Raw genomic sequence first — 23,849 nt, 5'->3', positions numbered from 1 at the left:
TTCGCAATGACACGCCACAGCGGGGGCTGGATAATGAGAGAAACCACAAACAGCGGGGCGGTATGGCGAGAAGAGTTTTAACGCTAAAGCTATTGAAATGTTATCTCAGATCGCATCACATGCTGTGAAATAATAGAAAAATGCATCCTGCTGATGAACTAAGATTTGTAAGTTCGCCTCCACACGTTGTTTCATTCTAAAGAGATTTTACGATTTTTGACGAATTTTTTCGTGTTCAAAATTTCACTAGATGATGAGTTACATACAGAACTAGATTCGGCGTATGATACGAATTCTCCTGGGAAAACTGTTCTGAAGAATCTTGTAAAAAAACATTGGAATATGTTTTCTATGCCATTTGTGATTTGTTGATTTATGATTTATGAAATGATCACCGCGACTTTAGTGCATTGGTTTACAGTTTTGCACACATGTTTTAATTTAGGGCTTGCCAACTTTTTTTTTTTAATAAAACACAGGTTTTTTGAAATATTGAGTTCAAATCCATTCTGGTTGTAGTTTCACTCTTACATTTTATGAATGAAATTCCATTTAGGGCATATGATCATCACGGGTCCGTTTACAACAATGAACGAGGCAGCCAATCGACAAGTCGAAATAATACGTTCACCAAACTTACTTTTCAATAATTCCATTGTAACATGCACTGTGTTGCAAGTTGCACCGTCTTGTTGAAACCACATAGCATTGATGTTAAGATCTTCCAATTCTGGCCATTATTCTGGTCTCATCGACGAATAATCGTTAGGGAGATGGGATGATTTTGTGACGAAAATCATCATTTTCTTCAAGATTCGCCAGAGCCCAATTGGAGGAGTTTCAGGGCTTCATATGGTCAAGTGGCTTTAGTGCTTGAGTCCATTTGATCTTGTAAGGATATAGTCCAAGATCTTTTCCCAAGATACGCCAGAAAGAATCTTGGGCGATGCCCAATTCTTGAGAACTCCGTGCAGTTGACCGATTTGGGTCATTTCGGATGGATTTTCACTTGAGGCTGCGATATTTTCGTTGCCTCGAAAAATATTGGAATCAACAGAAAGTTTAATAAGACAGGAAACGTGGCTTGTTATGTTGCAAAAAGTATTGGAACGAACAGGTCGCTGAGGTCGGTCACCAGCTATGTTTGAAACAGATGGTGGTGGAAGCTCTCAGGTGAATCTGCGATTTTTCCGAAGCCGGTCAGAATAATTATCTTTTTGTGAAAGTACATTGAATGTAAATACAGTAAATACATTTTAAATATTAAAAAAAATTATAGGAGGTTGTGTTCAAGACACGACCGCATTGTTGACGTAGAACTACGGATATTATTTTATAATGCTACGAAAACTTTGAAATTACCATTCTACCAGTTTGGTCGCCCTGAAATGTTTTTTTTATTGTAGAATTATTTGACGATAAATGTTTGATGATTCATTCTTGTGCTACTGGCAAGGGAAACCAAATCACAAAATTGGTGACTAAATAAAGGAAATAAACTCTATCGGTTAATCTCAACAACCTTGAAAAGAGTAGCACTGCTTCATTTTGATCAAGATTAGCGCAAATGAAATCCTAGTTGGAAGCAGTTATGCAACTGGCACGCGAGCCCAATAAAATTAATAACTTAATATAACTTATTGAATAACTTGGTATTCCCCAAATAGCGTCAGTTCAATGCATTGATGCAATGTCAAAGGCACCAACGAAGCTTTTATGATGACAGAAAACAAACAATGTTAACTGCTTGGAAAAAGGCTGAATATTTGCCTCAGCAGAGATTCATTACCAATACCCTAGCGTAAATATTTCCCTCCCGCTATCTCCCCTCCTTGTTTATATTTATCATTACGACTGCATAATTTACAACACAAAACAATCGTCAATCATAGCATAAAACAATAGGCGACTGTTGCATCGTTACAGGGCGAATGCGCTCTAGAACAGATACAAATGGGGTTTCAGCGTAGCGAAGATGCACACAAATATTCATAAATATGTCGCATTGCAGGTCCGTTCAATTAGCTAAATGTCGAACTAAATGTAAATTAATGTACTTTCAATCTGGAAGCAATTTAAGAATTGGTGAAAATTGAGTAATCGAGAAAGTCTCCAACCATCAATAAGCTCAGCATAACTGCCAAATTTTCAAACTCATCATATTCTGGCAAACAAATTATGAAAAAATCAATTTGTGTTTTATCATTATTTTGGATAATATTTTAGAATGCATTGAACTGTATTTCGCAAACTCTTTTTTGAAAGGTTTAATGACCCTGATAAGCGCCGTGTTTTATGGAATGATTCCAATTTAGAAAACTTAGTACTCGTGGTTTTGAAAAAAAAACCATTTCGAACGCCCTCGATGCCGCCTTGTTCTGGATTTGCCACCAAAGCAGTTTGTATAAAGAACAAACTCTTTTCTTCCGCTACCTGCTGTCGTTTTGAGATTGCGTTTGCCACTCGCCGAACCGAATGTGGTCTGTTCTGAATGCGGTTTTTCTTATCGTCACGAGCAGCTTTGCCAGTCAACTCGATCACTTCGGCTCTGGTACTAACGCGCTCGGCCTAGCTACCCTTTCGGAGCAATTGGCGGATACACATACGGGGAACTGGAGACTAACACTGTTCGAGCGGGATTTTGCCTTTCCCTTCACTTTTCCTCCTTTGTCATGTCCAGACATGGCTGTTTGTGTTGGTTTGTTGATGTGATGCGAAACGATGTGGTGTACGGTTTGGGTGAGAATGATCGTTACGGCAGCGGAGCGGGGATTTTTAAGCTGACTGGCTGGCTCGAGAATTACGCATGTGTGAGACTGCGACCAATGTTTCGTTCATATTTTTTCTTTTTCCTTTCCAATCGTGCTTCATTCTATTTCGCTGCTGCTCTGGTTGCCCGTTTTGGTCGGTACGATTTTAGGAGCACAAAATGGACCAATCAAAAATGGGCACATAGTGCATTTGGACAATGCTTGTTATTTCACAATTATTCAATTATTTATCTCAAGAAAAATGAAATGTTATTCGTTATGATAGATGCGTAGATATATTTCCTATCAATTGATGCAAAAACCTTTGCGATCTATTGAGAAATGCTCGAGTTATAAGCGTTCCAAATCTTGCATTTTTTCCTACTTGTTCAGTGCCTAGATTTTCATTTCACACTCTATATCTTCCGGTTAGACGTAGTCCTACGTCAAAATATTTTAAATGAAACCCATTATAGAGTTAATTTCTTAGTTCCGGATTTTAATTTACAGAGAATATTTCGTTGTCGCATCTTTGCTACTAATTTGTGAGTCAGGATGTTGAAACGATATTTGAGTTAGTAATTATTATTATAACCAATACATTCGATTCTTTAGGTTACGTTTTCGTGATTGCCGAAAACCTAGCTTCTGAATTTTCATAAATCTTCAATTTATTACAAACGACATAAAGTGTAAAATCAGAAACCAAATATATATAAGCTAGTGAAAAACTTATCACACACACAGAGGTTTGTCGTGGTATAACTTTCCACCTTGTTAACAGGAGACATGCAAAATGATTGTTATCTTCTGATATCTGCTAACAAACGAGACATCTTACAATTAAGTTGTCTTCACCAAACCGCAAAATTGCGCCAACAACTGGTGTCTAGACTCAGACTGAGCAAATCACATTGTACCAGTCAAAAACGAACAAACAAACAAACGAGAAAAAAATCACGCCGGTGTTGTCGCATGCGAGAGATTCCCATTAAGATCACTCGTCACCATCTCCTCCAAGCAAACGGGTACAACAAAAATTACGTAGCTTCCAAGCATCACTCCGAACGTTTTTCTTCTTCCTCTTCTTCATTCACTGATGTATTTTAAAAATAAGCACCCAAAAATAGCCCCCAAATCGTTCAACCGTATCCAATTCCCGCTCGGCATGCGTATAGTATGCAAATCGAAGCCGATTTGGCCTCCCGCGCGTTCGGTTTTAATCTCGCATATTGACCCCTTCCGGTCGCGGTCGCGTGAGAATGGTTTCGATAATGACCAGCGCGGACAGCCAATTCCGGTCCGGACACATGAGATTTACGCACTATTTACACTATCTTTATTAGCATCGTAAATGGATCAGATAATGGACATTACGCGGGAAATAGCAGCCGGCGCCAGAATCGATGGTGGGTGTTTGTGAGGAGCATCCGGTCGTCACGCCAATCATGCCAGCAGGAATCTGTCACAGGGACATTGTTCGCAGTGCCAAATATGAGATCAACAATCGGAATACCGTTGCGGGAGACGTGACTCGTTTTGATTTCATCGTTCCTCGCTGCATTCAAACCCACTACTTAGGGCACTTGCAATCAAGTCACTTTCAGGTATCGATTTTTCATAAATACTGCGTCAGGTTTGCTCAAGCTTTTTCATCCCTTTACACATCCTGTGTCACGGCGACAGACCGAATGGAGAATGGGGAAAATTATAATCGAATACTACCCACTCCCAATGGCAGGGGGGAGAGCACCAACCCGTGCACATGTGGTGCGCTTTTTATAAGGATCCTGTGCTTTCGACAGCAGTATTTCAACTTTGAACACGACATCAGGTACCAACGACCTCTCGTGACGCCACATGGAAAGCAGTTCCATTTGGAGGCGGCAGAAGCAGTTTGCAATTGTGTCCTGTGTTCCGTTGCTCATAATATCGGCAACAGAGAGCGAAAGAACAGTACTCATACTCATACTAGTATGAAGGAAACTTGATTGAGTGGGTCGGAATGCAAAATTGAACTCACGGAAAAACGGATCCATCGCACTTTAGGTTGACATTTGACTTACAGCTACCACGTGCTTAGTAAGAATTACTGTATTAGTAAGCAATTCCACGCAATATCCCTCATTCGCCACCCCGACGTCTAACGATTTTGAATGATTATTCATATCCAATTAAACTACCCAGAATCACATGTTTCATTTGCAGCAATGTAGTAACTGTAACTGAAATATTTTTATTTGATTGCAAAATTTCCCCTTCGTATTTGAATAATTTAAGGAATATGAATAATTTAATAAATAATGATCTCACCGAAAATTTAATGGCAGGTTTGGAAATTCCACTAACTTCTGTACACGGCCAATTTTTTTCTTCGACAAAAAAAACTATGGATGGGTTCTACCTATGATATAACCGCAAGGTTGACGTAGGACTGCCGTTGGCTTAGTAATCATTTGTGTTTTTGACGTGGGACTACGTCTAACCGGAGTATATGGGGGTAAAATGAAAACCTAAACACAGAACATGCAGGAAAAAATGAAATATTCCGAATGCTTATAACTCGAACATTTCTTACTGGATCGGAAAGATGTTTGCATCAATTGATAGGGAATATTTCTACGCTTCTATCGCAATTAATAAAATGTTATTTTTCATTAGATAAACAATTGAATAACTGTAAAATGTTAAGCGTTATCTAAACGCCCAAACTACCTCGTTTTGATTGGTCCGATTTACGGTTTCCCCAACAAAGCCATCGAAACCAAGCAGCGTTAGAGAAATCGGCATTGCAAATACTTTAAAGTTGGGGGTATTTTTGTTCCAACTGAAATGTGTTTCCCAAACACGGACTTCAAATCCATGAAGCGTGGGGAAATTGGCATTGCAAATTCATGCAGAGCGGGGGTATTTTTCTTCCGACTGAAATTTGTTTCCCTAACACAGACAGAGGAGCGTGGGGAAATTGGCATTGCGAATACATTGCGGGGGCTTTTTTGTTCCGACTGAAATGTGTTTCCCTAAACCCAGACTTCTAAACCAAGGTGTCTGGGGAATTCGGCATTGCAAATACATGCAAATCGGGGGCATTTTTGTTCCGACTGAAATGTGTTTGCCTAACACAGACTTCTAAACCAAGATGTCATCATACCAAACGTAAAAGGACTGTCATTAAATTTACTTGTAACGAAGAACATAATCTATCACAATGCGTGAATTGTCCTTATATGTCATTATACAATCTTTTTACTAACAAAGCAAATATATTTAATTCAATTGAATTCGGCAATTGTTTCATTTGTGGAGGCGATCATCCATACCTCTAAAGCTAAAGGTCGAGAGTTCAATTCTCACTCCCGACATTTTTCCAAAAAATGGAAGTAAAAGTGACGAACCAGCTAAAATGTGCTGAAAGTCGCTATAATAGAGAAAAAATTGTTTCATTTAATCAAAAATTTAATCAATACAAACAAATGATTGATAAGCTAAGGTAGTTCCACGTCAACCTTGCGGTTATATCATAGATATAACCCATCCATTTTTTTCAATTAGCAATAATCGCACTTCGAATGTTCCTCATTTGGTAAGATATCACCGCTGCGCAAAGCTGTTGATTAAATTATTGATTAAACTAGTAAATGAATGAAATAATTGCAAACAAATCATAATTTAGGTCAATTCATGCATTATGATAGTGGTTATCGCTGCAAATAGTTATCAATATTTTGCCTAATCATCAAACGGTATGCGTATAAGTTCAGTGAGCTGGCGTCATGAAGGGGCATGCAGTCTTGAATAACCGAGCCAAAGCGTTGCATTTGTACCCGCTTTTGTAGACGGTGTTAGCAAAACGCATTCCGGAGTGTAAAAATGCATAGGGGTATAAAAAGTACTGTCGAGATCTGGAATGCCGATTTTCCCAAATTATTGGTTTCGGAATCTGTGTTGTTCGGAAACACATTCCGGTTTGTAAAAACGTAAGCGAGTACAAAAGTTCTCGCAGCTTGCATCTCATTTGCAATGCCAATTTCCCCAGGCTTCATGGTTTTCAAGTCTGTGTTAGGGAAGCATTCCGATTTGCAAAAACGCAAACGAGTACAAAAGTACTCGCTGCTTGCATATTTTTTGCAATGCCGATTTCCTCAGGCTCCATGGGAAGCATTCCGATTTACAAAAGCGCAAACGAGTAAAAAAGTATCCGCTGCTTGTATCTATTTTGAAATGCCGATTTCCCTTGGTTCCATGGTTTTGAAGTCTGTGTTAGGAAAACATTCCAATTTGTAAAAGCGCGAACGAGTACAAATGTACTCGCTGCTTGCATCTATTTTGCAATGCCAGTTTTTCCAGACTCCATGGTTTTGAAGTCCGTGTTAGGGAAACATTCCGATTTGCAAAAGCGCAAACGAGTACGAAAGTATCCGCTGCTTGCATCTACTTTGCAATGCCAGTTTTCCCTGGCTCCATGGTTATGTAGTCTGTGTTAGGGAAATATTCCAATTTGCAGAAACTCAAACTAGTAAAAAAGTACCCGCTGCTTGTATCTAGCTTGCAATGCCAGTTTCCCCAGGCTCCATGGTTTTGAAGTATGTGTTAGGGAAACATCATTCATTGCTGCGATGGTACCTCAATCGCTGTTCAATTATAACTGAGTGGATTTCCGTGCGGCGCTCGCTTATATACCGACTGGCTATTGACTGTGTTGAAAGCAATTTTAAAGCTATTGAAACAAGTTTTTGGATCAAAAAGTAACAAGTATATAACGCGTAGACATTTTATCTTTCGAATGAAGTGTTTATCATACCATTTCGTTCAGTTGTTTAGGAGCTATTAACGCCCAAAATCTCGGTCTCCGGTGTAACGCTTCCGTTTTCGAAACTTTGATTTTACACCCCGGTATAGAAATGAAAGACGTAGTCCTACGTCAAAAAGAAATTTGGTGGCATCGATTTCGAAAAAGTTCAGAATAAAAATGTCATCAAAGCCCCGAATCGTGACGAACGGCCAAATAAGGTGGGAAAGTCACGGGCCGGAAACTGTACACTAGGGTGCCAATGAATGTATGGAAAAAACAACCCTAAAATTTCAAAAAGTTACCTAGTTTTTAATAGTTACCTATTAAAACTATTTCACAAAAAAGCACCAAGAATGACCAGAACCAAATCCCATCATGCGACATATCGATCGTCTTGGTTTGTCAAAACTAGCTCATTGGTGACTATTTCAATGGTTTTTGGCCACAATGGTCTCCGGGTGACCTGATAAGTGATCAAATCGAATTATGGAAAGACATGACCACACCTTAAGGTGGATTAAATCAGGTTTTTGTATCCTCAAACCTTTCAATTATCATTCAAATTACCGTACGTGAAGAAATAATTGATTTTCTATACATTTTTGTGCATATGATACTAGAAAATCCTATAAAACATAGATTGATCAATTTCACCTCGAAGCCACATTTTGAAATTTTCTGCTAAAAAATTTCCAAATTAACGCTTAAGGATTTTTTTGAACAAAACATTCCATAACGTTTTGTGGTCTTAGCACCAGTACTGATTTTAAAAATAATTGGGTATAAATCTAACATAAAAAAAATGGAAATATTTACATTTTTCTGAAATTAGTGATCAATTTGCCCCCGGTTTACGGTACTAATAGTTTCATTTGGCCAGCTACACTTCCCAAAATCTACTTGTCCAATCCCCGATGGGATCAGTTCACTCACTGATCTGCATAACCTAGCAATATGATTATTATAACTCATTGTTTCAGAAAAGTATAATAACGCCAATGAATGATAACTATTAAAACTCAATTTTAGTGGAGGCGATCTGGCGTAGTGGTAACATCCATGCCTCTCACGCTAAAGGTCACGAGTTCAATTCTCACTCCCGACATTCTTCCAAAAAATGGAAGTAAAAGTGACGAACCAGCCAAATGAGTTGAAAGTCACTATAATACAGATAAAAAAAAACTCAATTTTAAGAATTCACTATAAAACTGGAGCTTCTTATCGCATTTAGCTAAATCAAATCAATGAGAGAAAAAAGGCGACCGATCGATAAATATTTTTGAAGGGGCGGTTTTGATAATAAGGATGTTTTTACATTTATATATATTATTTTTACATTCAACAGTTTACGATTGGAAAATAGAAAGTAATTATAATTAATGGTCCCGGATTCTTTCTACCACTACAATACCTACAGCCCGTTTGAAGTTTAGTTCAATTCATATAACAAACGGTTTTTCTAGGGCCACCATCTGTAGTATTGCATAGGTTAAATTTTCGGATTCTTGAATAATTACAAAAATTCAAATCAAAAGCAAGTACAGGGTTTTCCATTTCGGGCTTCCGAAAGTATACAGCCCTGCGCCGTTTGACATAGCTGTCAACCAAAGCGTCATATCGTTAGTTGAATGTCTGCCATTTTACAATATGGATCGTTTTAGCATCGCACAACGTGTTAATTTTGTTAAATTATACTATAAAAATGATGAAAAACCGGAAAATGTTTTTCGAGCATTACGGACGGATTTTGGTCGTCATGGACGGCCTACAGAGCACACAATCGCTAATGTAGTGCGTAAATTCGAACAAACTGGATCCGTAGCGGATATTGTGAAACCTGTGCATCATCGTAATGTGCGTTCGGCCGAAAATATTGCTGCTGTTGCTGCCAATGTGGAGGATGACCCGAATGTTTCGATTCCACGGCGTGCTCAGCAATTGGGCTTGTCAAACACATCATTGTGGCGAATTTTGCATTTGGACTTGCACCTACATCCATATAAAGTGCAACTGGTAAAACAATTAGAGCGTGGTGACCATGGAATGCATCGGGCATACGTCGATTGGGTGAACGAACAACAGCAGCAAAATGCTAAATTTTCGCATCATATTTTCTTCAGCGATGAGGCACATTTCGAGCTCGGTGGCTATGTGAACATCCAAAATTTCCGTATATGGGGCTCAGAAAATCCACACGTGATTGTTGAGAGGCCATTGCATCCGCCAAAAGTCACTGTTTGGTGCGCATTATGGTCTGGTGGAGTCATCGGGCCGTATTTCTTTGAAAATGAGGACGGCGAGACGGTAACTGTGAATGGTGAGCGCTATGGCCGCATGTTAACCTTTTTTTTGCCACAAATTGAAGATATGGATACGGATGACACGGCGCCACGTGCCACACAACACGACCGAACATGGCCATATTGCGAACGAAATTTGAGGGACGCATAATTTCGCGTTTTGGTGATGCCAATTGGCCGTCCATATCATGCGATTTGAACCCGCTAAACTTTTTTTTTGTGAGGTTATGCGAAAGACCGTGTCTATGCCAACTCACCGTAAGCTCTCGAACATTTGAAAGACAACATTCGTGAAGTTATGACCGAGATACCGCCCCATATGTGCCGAAAAGTCATCGAAAATTAACTGTTCAGGATCAAGGTGTGCGAGGAAGCCCTAGGTGGACATTTCAATGATGTTGTATTTCACACATAATGACATAAACCAAACTTTAATTTGAAATAAAAGTTTCATCGAAATTCGAATTCTAAGTGTGTTTTATTTCAATTTACTTTCGGAATTTAAAGTTGGAAAACCCTGTACAATCCTGAAAGTCCTACGTCAAATTTTCGTCCGTGCCTCTAGACTCAGACTCTCCATTTTCATTTTTTAGGATTTTGTTTAAAGCATCCTAAACATTATTTTAAATTTTTTTTTTTGCTTTTACCTTTTGAAATGTGTCAGGCTTTCTATAAACTACCTAGAAACAGGTCATTCTATATGAAATTAATCATTCGTTTTCAATATCCAATACTGAGATACAATAGAAAATTCTTGTGTCATGGAATTGCAAACCCTGATTGATTTATTTTTAGTATTAAACAGGCTAAACCCTTTGCGGTCGGAATTACTATCCCGTGAAAGAGATCCTCTTATCTTTCCATGCTAATTTTTTTTTTGTTCATGCCGAGTACCGTTATCTATTATCTATAGAAACTGCGTAATAATTCGTGAGCAAGTGCACTAGCAATTAAAATTCGCTCAGAAAAAATGTAAACTATTACATATGGTTTGATAAAGTATTTAGTATGATTCATTTCTGTGGTGTCTGGGAGCAGACATACGACCGCAAAGGGTTAAACTACAAAGTTCTTTCGCATCTAGCCTTGAAAAAGGCGAATAAATCAATGGAGGTTTGATGGCGTGAAAAAAATTGAAAAAACTTCGGGCTTCTAAATTAGTGAACCGTGTACTACAACACATCATTGATCAACAAACTCTTCATAAACGCAGTAACTATCTGAACCTGATATAGGCTCACGTGAGTTGTATGACGCACCTTGCTCCCTCGCAGACGCCGAGATAGAGTGGCCTAGAAAAGGTTCAAGATGCTATCGCGCTAATGAGTGTGATTTGTGCCAACTTCCTCCCAATAACATAAAAATCAGTAACCTTTTCAAGTTACAACGTTGAAAATAGATAAGATTGAGATATCACCGACGTCATGTCATCGCTCGGGAAGCGGATGTTTCCCGGCCGGAGCACCCATATTAATTAGATTTTGTTGTAACTTCCGAAACTGTTCGTCGTCAGGTTGTTGATTTTTGTTACTTTGCGATTGATTTCAACACAGCCGGTGACATTTTGGGGTGTTGTTCCGTCACAGGTTGACTCGTCCTCTTTGGTCATTAGCGGCGTGGAACATTGACGCGAAACATGGACAAGCGCAACGATGTTGGCCCGGACAGTGAAATGCTCGGCAGTGCCATCATTAATAATCCTGCTGTTTCCTCTCGTGTCCTACGAGTCGCTACGCGACTACGTGTACGCGATAAATCTCCATTCGATATTTGGGACCGGTAGTTTATCAAACTAGTGGCCATTAGCGCGGGAAAGTTGATCATAAATGGCCTGTTAAAAATTTATCGATGACGCGTGATGCTCAGACTTGGCGGGGGGCTTAAAATAAACCCGGTGGTTATTTTTGCGCCGACAAGCATGTAATAATTCAATTTAACTAATTAACACGTGTGAGGCATTGGGTTTCACAACATGTTGACCCAACCACTTTGTGATGATCCACTTTAAAAGTGAGTCAACCTCGCTCGATTGCAACTACAAACAGTCCAAACCAGGAAATAAATACAACTCATCAATAGACAGCAGTGGCACGATTTATAGGTGTTCTCAACTCATCAGCGCGATATGTTTAACAACACAGGTTCCACGGTTTGCGGTGGCCAAATACCAACACGTTCAAGGTGGAAAACAAATAATCCATCGATTTTAATCCACCGCCAGACATGCTCCGGATATTTCTCGAGATTTGTTTGGTTTTTTGACGAAGTGTTCTAAATTTAATCCTGCCTCCAGACGATTGTGTAAACTTAAACCGTCAACGGTTCTGTGATGACGATTTTTGAATGAAAATAAGTTCCCGCTTAGTAATATGGGACAGTCACTGCGGTTGACGGCATTCGATTCAATCGGGATGAGATGACGCCTTGCGTTTTTTTGACTGTGCGAAGGGGAAGAATCGAAAAATTCATGGAAAAAGGCATCCGGTTGATGCGCCTTAACACGTTCGACGCTCAACGCGACATTTTTAAGTTTCTTGCAGAGCCCAACTTGCGATTAAATTATTAAATGAAGATCAAACTTAGTTTATAGATAACTTTTACATGATCTAGCAATTTTTCTTTTCAATTGAAGACGAATTGATGACAATAACACATGCCAAAGTATAGGGGTTTTGCAAAAAACTGCAGTAGGGTAGGGCGAGCCTAGTTGGTCATAGGGGTAAGTTGGTCAGTGACGATATCTTGGAATCTGAGCGTCCAAAAAATAACTGATCTATGGATGAAAAATAGCGAATTGCTGATACCAAAAAAAGCAAATCGGAAAAACTTTTTATTAGGTAGGTTAAAAAATACGGACATGGTTCCGATTTCGCCAAAAATCATTCACGGTTTGCGTATTATAAAATGTGTTCTAAAACTGGTTAATAACCATGAAAAAAATCGGCTCAAACGTAAAACAAAGCTTTATTGTACGTATTAGCTTTAAGTGTGATTGGAAATCGCTTTCAAAATTATTTTTGTTGAATTTTCATGAATATTCTTTTTCATATATGGAGGGGCTAGTTGGTCACACAAATTGCTCGTTTGCCGTGTTTCATTACGCAAGCTATACACAAATATAGAAAGCATATGTTTTACTGCTAAACCTAGTGTATTTGAAACGAGACATCCACGACACAAATTACTTGCAATATAATTGTCATATTTATATGTTTTGCTGTAAAATTTTCATTAAATATAATAAACGCTTACATTGAATATCAGAACTCACAATAATGCATTGAGTAATGTAGCATACCTGGAGGCTATTCCTATATACTTTGGGGCAAACGGTACAAATGTCATCAAAACAAATACAAGCGGTTGTGCGTCGCTGGGATGCCAGGTGATTTTTTTTCAAAGGTCTTGACATGGTACGAGAAAATGTATTCACCATAATATCGGAGGAAAGTTTTTCACACAAAAACGGAACTGTGATAACTCTATTTGTTTATTTCAGCTTTGAAATTTTGGTTGTAACTCAAACCATGTCCATGAAACTAATTGTAGAAAAGGTCTTCTAGAGACAGTATGTATTCGGACCGCTTCGTTCGCTGAGACTAAAGCCCTAATTTTTTGACGATATTTCCGGCCAATAGTTAGAAAAAACACTCATTATTTGCTCAAAAATAACATGCCTATTATTGACCATGTCTGCAGCTGAATCTCGAAATCTATTATGTATATCACTGTTACTATTTATCTTGAACATTTGAATTACTTTTGCTATAAAATCATGTGAATTATTTCAAGATTATATTAAGTATTACACCCACTGTCATTTGACAGTTAGCAGGAAATGAAATTCTCTACAAATACTATCATATAACATAATAGTAAAACGGATGTTTAGTAGAAGAATGTAGTTCTCATCTAGCTCATCCGTTGACTCAGTGTGATTCGTTTGCCAAATTGACGCCGAATAACCGACTGGACTTCGCCAAAAAACATCGTTTGTGCATCGATTGCCTGAGGGGTGGACATATGGCAAAGGATTGTCGAAGTAGCCTGTGCCGCACCTGTGGAAGGAAACATCATAGCATGCTCCATCTTCCTCCGTTGACGTCAGCTTCGTCGATTGTGGAAGTAACGAACTAGCCATCACCGAGTACTTCCCAGTCATGCACCGTCATTTGTTCTACACAAGAATTATCGTATGCGGCCAAGAAGGCACCACTGGTGGTGCAAACGCGCGCGTTACCCCAGGCAGTCTCGTCGGTCTCGGAAAGCACCTCGTCGTCAGATGTTTCGCCTGAAATACCCCCCTCTCCGTCGTCGGTAGTTCCGCACGGTCGTCACGATTCTGAACAACTTCCATCTTGCCTCCAACAACCAGCCACTTCGTTGACGCAGTCAAACATTGCCCATACCAATACCGTGTTTTTGTCGACAGCACTCATAAGAGATCGGGATGCACATGGAGTCTATCATTTCGCAAGGGCATTGTTAGACAGCGGTTCGCAGTCGAGTTTTGTCTCGGAGTCTTTGTGCCAGAAACTTGGTCTAAAACGCACACGTATCAACTTACCAGTTAGTTGCATAGGTCAAGCAACGGTGAATGTTCACTTCTCGGTCAACTTATCTTTTGCCTCTCGTTTCGAAGATGTCGAACGCCAGCTTGATTGTTTGGTATTACCCTAACTAACTGTGAGCCTCCGTAGTCGGAGTGTAGACATATCTCGGTGGAACATTCCACGGAACCTACCACTGGCCGATCCGAGATTCAATATCAGCCAAGGAGTCGATCTCATCATCGGCGCTGAATTATTTTTTGATCTCCTCGAATCACAACAAACGGTCTTAGGGTACGTCGTCTCTGGAAAAATTGCTATCCAAGCGTTCGGGACGGTGGCATGTCACGCCACTATTGACCAACAACTTAACTACCAGCTGGAGAGAATGTGGGAGGTGGAAGATTTTGATGTCGGGAAGGCGCTGACCCAGGACGAACAATACGTCGAGGACCATTTCAATCGCACTACCTCGCGAGATGAAAGTGGTCGTTATGTTGTGCGCCTACCATTGAAAGAATCGCTACTACCACTGTTAGGAGATTCTTATAAGGCGGCCCTAAACCGATTTTCGATGATGGAAAGACGATTCGCAAAAGACGAGGAGATGCGAAAGGAGTATACTGAGTTCATGGAGGACTACATTCGGCTGGGGCATATGGAAGAATGTTCTCGCGTCGCGGGCCCGCAGTTTTTTCTACCACACCACGCTATACGTCGACCAGACAGTACCACGACCCAAACCAGAGTCGTCTTCAATGGCAGCAGCAAGTCTCAAGGCCAACTGTCGCTTAATGAAGTGCTCTTCACCGGACCCACGGTGCAGCCAGAATTACTTGTCGTAGTGGTAAACTTCCGGATGCCGAAATTCGTGTTCAATGCCGATGCAGAAAAAATGTTCCGGCAAGTTTGGACACATTCTGACGACAGGAAATACTTGAAGGTCTTTTGGCGTTCGGACCCCTCGCTGCCCTTGAGAATCTATCAATTAAAGACAGTAACGTATGGGCTTGCCAGCTCCCCCTACCAAGCAGCCCGTGTACTAAACAAACTTGCGGAGGACAATTATCCGCTTGCTGCACCGATCGTCACAAAGCGATTCTACGTCGATGACGTGCTTGCCGGAAAGACAAGGCTTCTCGCTAAGGAAATGGAGCGCAAACAATGCAAAGGTGCTGCAGCATATACCTTGCGAACTCTGGGGGACATCTACTCAGACAGAGATTGGTCGAAATACGGTTCCCATGCTTAAGAATATAGACGTCGTCACCAAGCGCATTGTGGTCTCAGAAATGTCCCAGCTCTTCGATCCGCTGGGGCTTTTGGGACCTGTGATAATCAGCGCCAGGATATTCGTAGAGGGACTTTAGGCGAACTTAGGTGTGACTTGGGACGAAGAGCTGCCTGAAACAGAAAGTTGCTGGTGGACACGATATCGAAGTGAACTGGTCCAGTTGAAAGAGATAAAGGTACCACGATCTACACTTTCAAATTGTCGTCGTGAATACCAGCTTCATTGCTTTTGCGATGCGTCATCAAAGGGCTATGGATGCTGCGTTTTTGTCGTTGGTCCAAATGCAGACGGAATCCTTGAGAGCAAATTGCTGATAGCAAAAAGTCGTGTAGCACCTCTTCGTGGGATTTCCATACCCCGATTGGAACTGTGTGCTGCTCTTCTTGGCAGTCAACTGGTGCATAATTTGCAAACAAACACGGATTTCTCGGCCACCGCTATTTTTTGGTCTGATAGCATGGTCATACTACATTGGATTCACTCCCCGCCAAACGAATGGAAGGTTTTTGTCTCAAACCGAGTAGCTGAGATACATCGCCTTACATCGGGATCCCTATGGAGATATGTTCCATCCGAAAGCAAGCCAGCAGATCGTATCTCTCGGGGAATTCAACCTAGCCAAATCCAACACGATTCCTTATGGTGGCAGGGGCCTCAGTTCCTTACAAAATCCGCAGAAGCTTGGCCGGAACGCCCATCTAGTTCTGCGACAATCGACATCGCCGTGCAAGAAAAACGTAGCACGGTCGTTTTAGCAACAAATACAGGCGACGATTCAATCTTCGAACGATATTCCGAGCTGGGAAGGCTGCTGAAAGTTGTGGCAACCTGCATCCGTTTTAGCAACAATTGTCGGAGTGCGAAGGCCGAGAGATGTTACGGAATTCTGACAACTACAGAAGTGGATGGTGCACTAAAAGCACTGGTACGATTGGCCCAGGTAACAAACTTTCCTAAAGAAATTAAGAGCCTCCGTAACAAAAAATTTGAATTCGACTGTAAGTCCCCCTTAAAAAACTTGAACTTATTTCTCGATGGACAGGACCTAGTCGTTTAAACACCATTTTCGCCGCATCTTCGGTGGGAGTCCATACACCTTTGACGAATTCTCCACAGCGACAACTCACATCGAAGGTATCCTCAACTCCCGGCCTCTCACCCCACTCACCGACCACCCAGGTGATCTGGAAGTTTTAACTCCTGGGCACTTCCTGATTGGGGAACCAATGTTCTCGATTCCAGAACCAGATCTCACGGACACCACTATAACCAGACTATATCGATTACAGGAAATGCGCCGTTCGGTACAACATTTCTGGAACCGTTGGTCCAGGGATTACATTAGCCAACTTCATCAACGAGGAAAGTGGAAATCCCCAACGCCGAACATCAAGGAGGGAGCCATGGTACTCCTGAAGCAGGACGGCCTTCCACCATTCATGTGGAACCTCGGACGCGTGGAGAAAACATACAAGGGTACCGACGGTTTGGTACGAGTGGTTCTAGTCCGTACAGCACGCGGTGTGTACAAACGCGCAGTTACGGAGATACGAGTCATGCCGTTGAACACCACAGATCATGATGACCAACACTACGACGATGATGTGCAGTTTCAACGGGGCCCGGGATATCTGCAGCTGAATCTCGAGATCTATTATGTGAATCACTGTTACTATTTATCTTGAACATTTGAATTACTTTTGCTATAAAATCATGTGAATTATTTCAATATTATATTAAGTATTACACCCACTGTCATTTGACAGTTAGCAGGAAATGAAATTCTCTACAAATACTATCATATAACATAATAGTAAAAAGGATGATTAGTAGAAGAATGTAGTTCAGTTGGAATAAAGCTATTGAAAGTTACACATCTCGTTCACGTTCTCGTAAGCAGCCTCCGAAGAAGTCTTTTTAGAGAGGTTCGACATAACCGCAAAGTGCTAGTGCTTGCATCGCGTAACTCGAGTGAAAACTCCTCGAACGAAACCGCGTCTTGGACAGACCAATTTACCCCGTGTGTGGGGTTAGTTGGTCAATTTTTCTGAAATATAAAGACGTTAAATTAAAAAAAAAAGTCAAATAATTGATTCTCTGGTTATTTTTAATTGAAAGAGTAAAAGGTAAGCTTCATTGTGGTACATACCATTCTAACGCAAAACTTCGTACTGCAAAGTTATAACCAAATTTATTCAAAAATGACCAACTAGCCCAGCCCTACCCTACAAACCATCCGTACTATAAATTAAAAAAATGTATAGTATAAACAGTATAATATTATGGTTATGATTTTATTATTTTTCTTCATATCCTATAATTACTTTTAGGTGCCTATTCTATCAAATACCTTCTAAAAATCCTACTCAATTCGAGCGAGGAAAGTGTCACCCATATCTGGGTGACGGGACGTCGAAAGTGTTAAAAAAATTAGGAAATCATAAGCCACCTTATTTACTCGGAAAATACCCAATTTCCATCTGACACTCTCAAACTTTGTACTAAGGATAATATTATCATATGACCTTTTTTAATTGCAACTGTTCTCTGATAAGGGTGTATTCAAAATCATTTACCTGTCTGATTAAAATGTGGCTTTTGACAATGTCAATAAACTTTCTGGGAAAAATATCTTATATCTTCTCCAATTTAAGATGAAAATCTTCGTACCATTCGATCCCAGATCGTTTTCACCATCAATCAAGAGGCTTCAAAAGCCCCCCGAGGCGGGGTTGCTTTCAATTAACAGTATCAACACTATCGGGATTCACAGCTTGAATATCAAACAGACCCAGACCCAAATCCGCCCTCCCTTACTACTGACTCGGATTCGAGATTAGATAGCATCAATTAGTTCTGCTGACTAATTGACTTGCGGTTTCGGGGATCCAAGCTGGGAGGCGGCCAATTTTCTTACACGACAAATCGAAAATGTTATTTACTTTGAGGATCCTAATGAACCTTGGGAACCGTCAGAGGGGGAATGGATGCCTCGGCTTACCTGTAAACAAAATAGAGAACAAAAAAAAAAGGAATTAAAATTAATGCTAACGAGAATTGATGTCTGACTAATCTATGCATGGCTTTATTGCCGCTGAGGTAAGCCACGACGGGATGAGATGTGGTGGCAGCCACAAATTAAACGCCAGCCGTGTTTCTCTTTCATTCCTATTTTTTTTTTATCTGTTTCATCCTACTTACGGACAATTTAATGATCAAAATTGATGTGAGAAAAGATGCTTTCCTAGCGTGTTTTGTTTTGTTCCCATCTCTTTGCCAATAAACAGATAGAGATATGCGAGGCGATAAGCGAAAGTGTACCTTTTTTCATCTTGGATTGATCTTTTTTTTTTTGGCAACAGCAGCTTGAAAACAAGACCGCTGTTTCGTTTCTCCACTTCCGATCTCCAACCGAACGATTCGCTACGCGCCGTGGTTTCGTGAGTCTAATCAAAGCTGAAGCATTGTCGAAATCGGCGAGACGTCTGGTTCAACCCGCAAGAAAGTAAAACAGTTTTACGGTGGGCCCAATGGTGGAATTTATGGGGGGAAGTGATTTTTCTTTTAATGTGTTTCTTATTGTTGCTTCAATTTTATGTGTATCAAAACGAGCACGAGCGCACGCGAGTGATTGCGAGACGATGACGGCACGGTTTATGGTGTGAATTGTGTGAGTTGTTGAAATTGTTTGGATACTCAAATGGAAGAAATTTGCAGTGTCACTGCCGTGAACTGGTTCTCTGTGAATTACTGAGAGTCACGCATGCTGATTCATGATGAATAGCTGATGATATTTATCATCAAATCATGTTTTCACAAAAAACCCGATAGAAATACGATCGATTTAAAATTAGCATAGTAAACTTCAAAATCAAACATTTACTTATATTGATTTTTAAAGCCCTGTAACTTCGTGATAAATATTTCGTTATAATTTGAAATTTAATGATATGGTCGATGAAACGAACCGCAACAAATCATCCTAGAAAAAAAAATTGGATCGCATTGACATTCTGGTTAATATTAGTTCGGCTGTGAATAGGAAGGTAGCGGATCGATGTGAGTGGTTAGCATCACACATTATCATGTTCGGGGTTCGGATTCGATTCCTGCTCTGATCAGGGAATTTTTCGTCAATTTAATTTATTCCGACTTACACTGTGATCACACGTTTTCCAGAGCTTGCCATTCAGAATACATTCAAGGCGTGTTTTTGGGCATAATAATTGTCAACTTAGGCATCGGGCACAAATTACGTAACGCTGGAAGAGAAGATGTGCGGTTGAGGTTGGATATGACACAACTCTTACAGGGCGTTTATCTTTTTGTGACGCGACAAAACAATGCAGCACGGAATGACTGATTCTGAATGGTGAAGGCAATCTTCAGCTTTCCAATGATACATTGCCAGATGCCTTCGATCTCTTGGAGGATACGAACGTTGTGTTTTGTGAACCCCCGTGGGAAGGGCGTCCACGACATCGCGGACAAAAACGCTAGATTATACAGTAATATTAAAATAATCTGTAATTTTGAGGTTTTCATTGGCAGTTACAAACTGGATGCCACGAATCATTAGAATTAGAGCACGGCAGTGGAACTTCACGCAAATCACTCGTCAAAAAGTGACTCCTTTTTCAGCGCTTGTTTACATCGATAAACTTTTTTTTTGGACAGTGTATGCATAACTGACAGATTTCTACTACGAGGTGTTTAATGAACAGTTGAAAGGTGGGAATGTTTAAGGTTATATATGAATTATCGTACGATTTAATTGAATGAATACAAGTTGTCAACAAAACTGGAGTTTAGCACATCTTAAAATTTGAACAAAGATTGATAAGAGATTTCCAGCATTCGTTAATATATTTTGTGTGATTTTGTTTCTGTATAAATTGTTTTGAAATGAAGATTTTTTGTAATGATTCTATTTTGAAGTTTATATTCACAAACATACAAGTATGACTAATATGAATTGCATGTATATGATGCGCCTAGCCAGCCCATACATGCAAACGTGGAGGCGATATACATACATGGCAAATTAGTTTGGATTAATGTACGACTTTTATATGCACCTAATACGACTATTGTCATATGATTGTATTATTACAGAATATAATTTTACAGGCATTTTATTACGTAGAATCACAAATCGTCATTTGTATAAATAAAAATATTTATGTTTGTAGAAAAAGAAATTATTCAGCTGGCTTTCAATAGCACTGGAATATAAATGTGAAAAATTACTCTGTTTACATGTTATCAAATCTAATATCCTTGTGCTGGGCTATCTATATGTAGAATAGACTGGATTGCAATATTATTGAAACGTCAAAAACGCGCAATATAAAACGATCAGTATGTCATAACACGCGATGAGCTCCAATTTTCAATCGCATCGCATCGCATCGGCCTTATATTCAACCTCTCTCTTTCATGCTTCAGGTAAATGCTTTCATTCGCACTGTTTTCATAAACCACTCCCCTATCCAACTTTGTGACCAAACGACCGCACTTTATACCATAGACTCGTCTTGAAATGAACGTCAACAATCTTGATATGTCAAATTCATAATATGATGTAACATGTCCTCAATTTCGATCTAATATGACTTACTGTTGAAGGATATTCCACTGCATGTGACATGTTTTTCGCAGTACTACATTGATTCAAATTATACCGTCGATCAGTTCAATTTTACGATAGTCCATATCATAAAAACGATGTTTGTTACACTCAGTTACGACTTAATCTGTCGTGATAAATAGTATCAGATTTTTTATACGATTGTACGATTTTTGGTATACATGAAGTATGCTTTGTATGATATTTATATCATTGATAGATTAAGTCGTTTATCGGTATCACTAGCATCGTAGTGTCGCTATATGCAGTATTATTAACCCTTTGCGGTCGTATTAATTTGGGCATGGGTGTCGTACTGGTCGGAATTATTATTTTTCGAAAAAATAGTGATACATGCAAGATTATGAAAAATAAACATTTTTTTTTATTCTCCCTTAAGTCCAATTGAAATGAAATTTTGCATAGGGTGTTTTTTTTTTTGAGGTGGTATGTTTTATATGGCGTAACTTTTTGAAATTTTAAGGTCGATTTTTATATAACATTATATAAAAAACAAATCGCAAAGTAACAAGCATCGTCATATCGTTATACAGTCAACTCTCCCTAACTCGATATCCAAAGGGACCATCGAGTTAGGGAGGTATCGAGATACAGAACATTTTTTCCTAATTTTTTTTATGTCCTATATTGTCATATATTAGGGTAAGTGTCCCAATTATGGTATGAATTTGAATTTTTGATTCATTCCCTTAAAGTGAAAAAACACCTTTCTCATATAAAAAAAATATTTTTTCCAGAATCTTTCAGGAGGTGATAGACGGTTATATTTCACGAAAAAAATCCTTCTACGCATATGTTAGAATTTCAACGATGACAGACTTATAGAACTTTTTCTTTGTTTCGGATTCTGTTGGCTCAAACTGACTCTACATTGAAAAGTATGCTACGTAATCCGATTTTGTTGCTTTCATTTGAAAGATGAGAAAATTTAGTACAGGATATAGTAGTGGAACATCTAAATTAGTGGATTAAAATAACATTTTTGAAGTGGAAAATTTTAAAGTTTTTTTTTTATTTGTAATTATTAATTTTATCCTAATAATTCATACTAAACTTGATTGTTTCTATCAATTAAATTAAAGCTCTCTAACCTCTCTACAATTTGTTCTTTGACGCCCAACTTCTATCTCTCTTAATTTCGCTGCAATATCGATATAAACAATTCCTGATGAAGATTCAATCAAAATCTTCAAAAATCGCGATTTTTAATCCACTGTACTTATAAAAGCCACTTAAATTTCACCTTAATGCTGAAAGGTTAATTTTTTTTCTTGAAATTATTCATATTTGAATTATAAAAAAAATTTTTTTTTTCAAACTGTATACAATCGAGTCCTAAATTTTACATAATCGAATCATATATAATCGAGTTTGTATATAATCGAGTCCGACTTGCACGAGGCACTAGGTTAACAAAGAAAATATTGATTAAGTATGTTACTCAAACTGAATTGTAACGATCACGCAGGAACTGTTCAATCACAAAGAAATGTTCGAATAGTTTCACAGGAACATTTTCAGTTGATTTCAATATTCCGGACATATTCTTCAGGTTTGATTTAACGTTCGAATTAACATCACAATAGAACTACTATCTTCAGCGTTTTTCTCAGGTTTTTCAACACTTTCTAGTATATCGGTATCTGGCATCAGACACAGCAAATCACGTTTTGGTCCTTTTTGCAATCGGACGGTATTGTACCGTCGACATCGCTCACGACACATTAATTATGCCAGCGGAATATCACTCCCGTCCATGTTGGTTGTGCTTTAAAGTTAGGATTTCCCAGTTTCTGGACAAATTCTTAAGCCATATCCCGAAGAATAGAAGAGGGGTAAATTATTTTGTCTAGCTTGACAAGACAAAAATTCATTGACCGCTCCAGCTTCTCGATTCTGACCAACCTTATATGCTTTTGGTCTAGATACAATTTTCCATTCCGATTCCATTTTTACTTTAGTTTGAGTAGTGTTGATACCGCACTTTGTGCAATACTGAAATTATTTGCAGCTTCAGACCCCTTCCGTCCATATTTTTCGATCTGCTCGATGATGCTCAAACCTTGCGCAATGGTTAGCGTTTTGATTGTTCGCTTGAAAGGTTTCTCGTGGTTTTCCACACTTGAAAAGAAATTGTTTGATGACACGAACACTCCGTCTTCACTTTCAAGGGCAATTGAAATCTGAGGTAATAACGCACAAAAACATGTACGCGAAAATCAATCGAGTTAGGGAGGTGAAAATCCATGGAAAAATGAATCAAAACACATCGAGTAAGAGAGGCATCGAGTTAGGGAGGTATCGTGTTATGGAGAGAAGAATGCTTGTAAAATCGAAGGTGCCATGAAATCCATCGAGTTAGGGAAAATATCGAGATACAGAACATCGAGTTAGGGAGAGTTGACTGTATATGGCTATTATATACGTATACGGCTATATATACCAAATCAGGAATGTCGTCATTTCTTTCGTATTATATATAATTGATCTAGAATCATATTTCAGATAGCTGA

General features: G+C 39.3%; 1 protein-coding gene and 1 pseudogene across 3 annotated transcripts in view; both read right to left on the bottom strand.

Moving 5' to 3' along the window:
* LOC129767529 (cAMP-dependent protein kinase catalytic subunit PRKX) overlaps positions 1-23,849 on the bottom strand; it is a 256,788-nt gene that overhangs the window by 88,324 nt on the left and 144,615 nt on the right. The gene's annotated exons all lie outside the window — the stretch shown is intronic.
* LOC129772332 (U4 spliceosomal RNA) lies at positions 6,184-6,359 on the bottom strand (annotated as a pseudogene).

The sequence above is a fragment of the Toxorhynchites rutilus genome, chromosome 2 (assembly GCF_029784135.1).
Source record: "Toxorhynchites rutilus septentrionalis strain SRP chromosome 2, ASM2978413v1, whole genome shotgun sequence".
Classification (NCBI taxonomy): Eukaryota; Metazoa; Arthropoda; class Insecta; order Diptera; family Culicidae; genus Toxorhynchites; species Toxorhynchites rutilus.
This window is presented reverse-complemented; position numbering and strand designations above follow the sequence as displayed.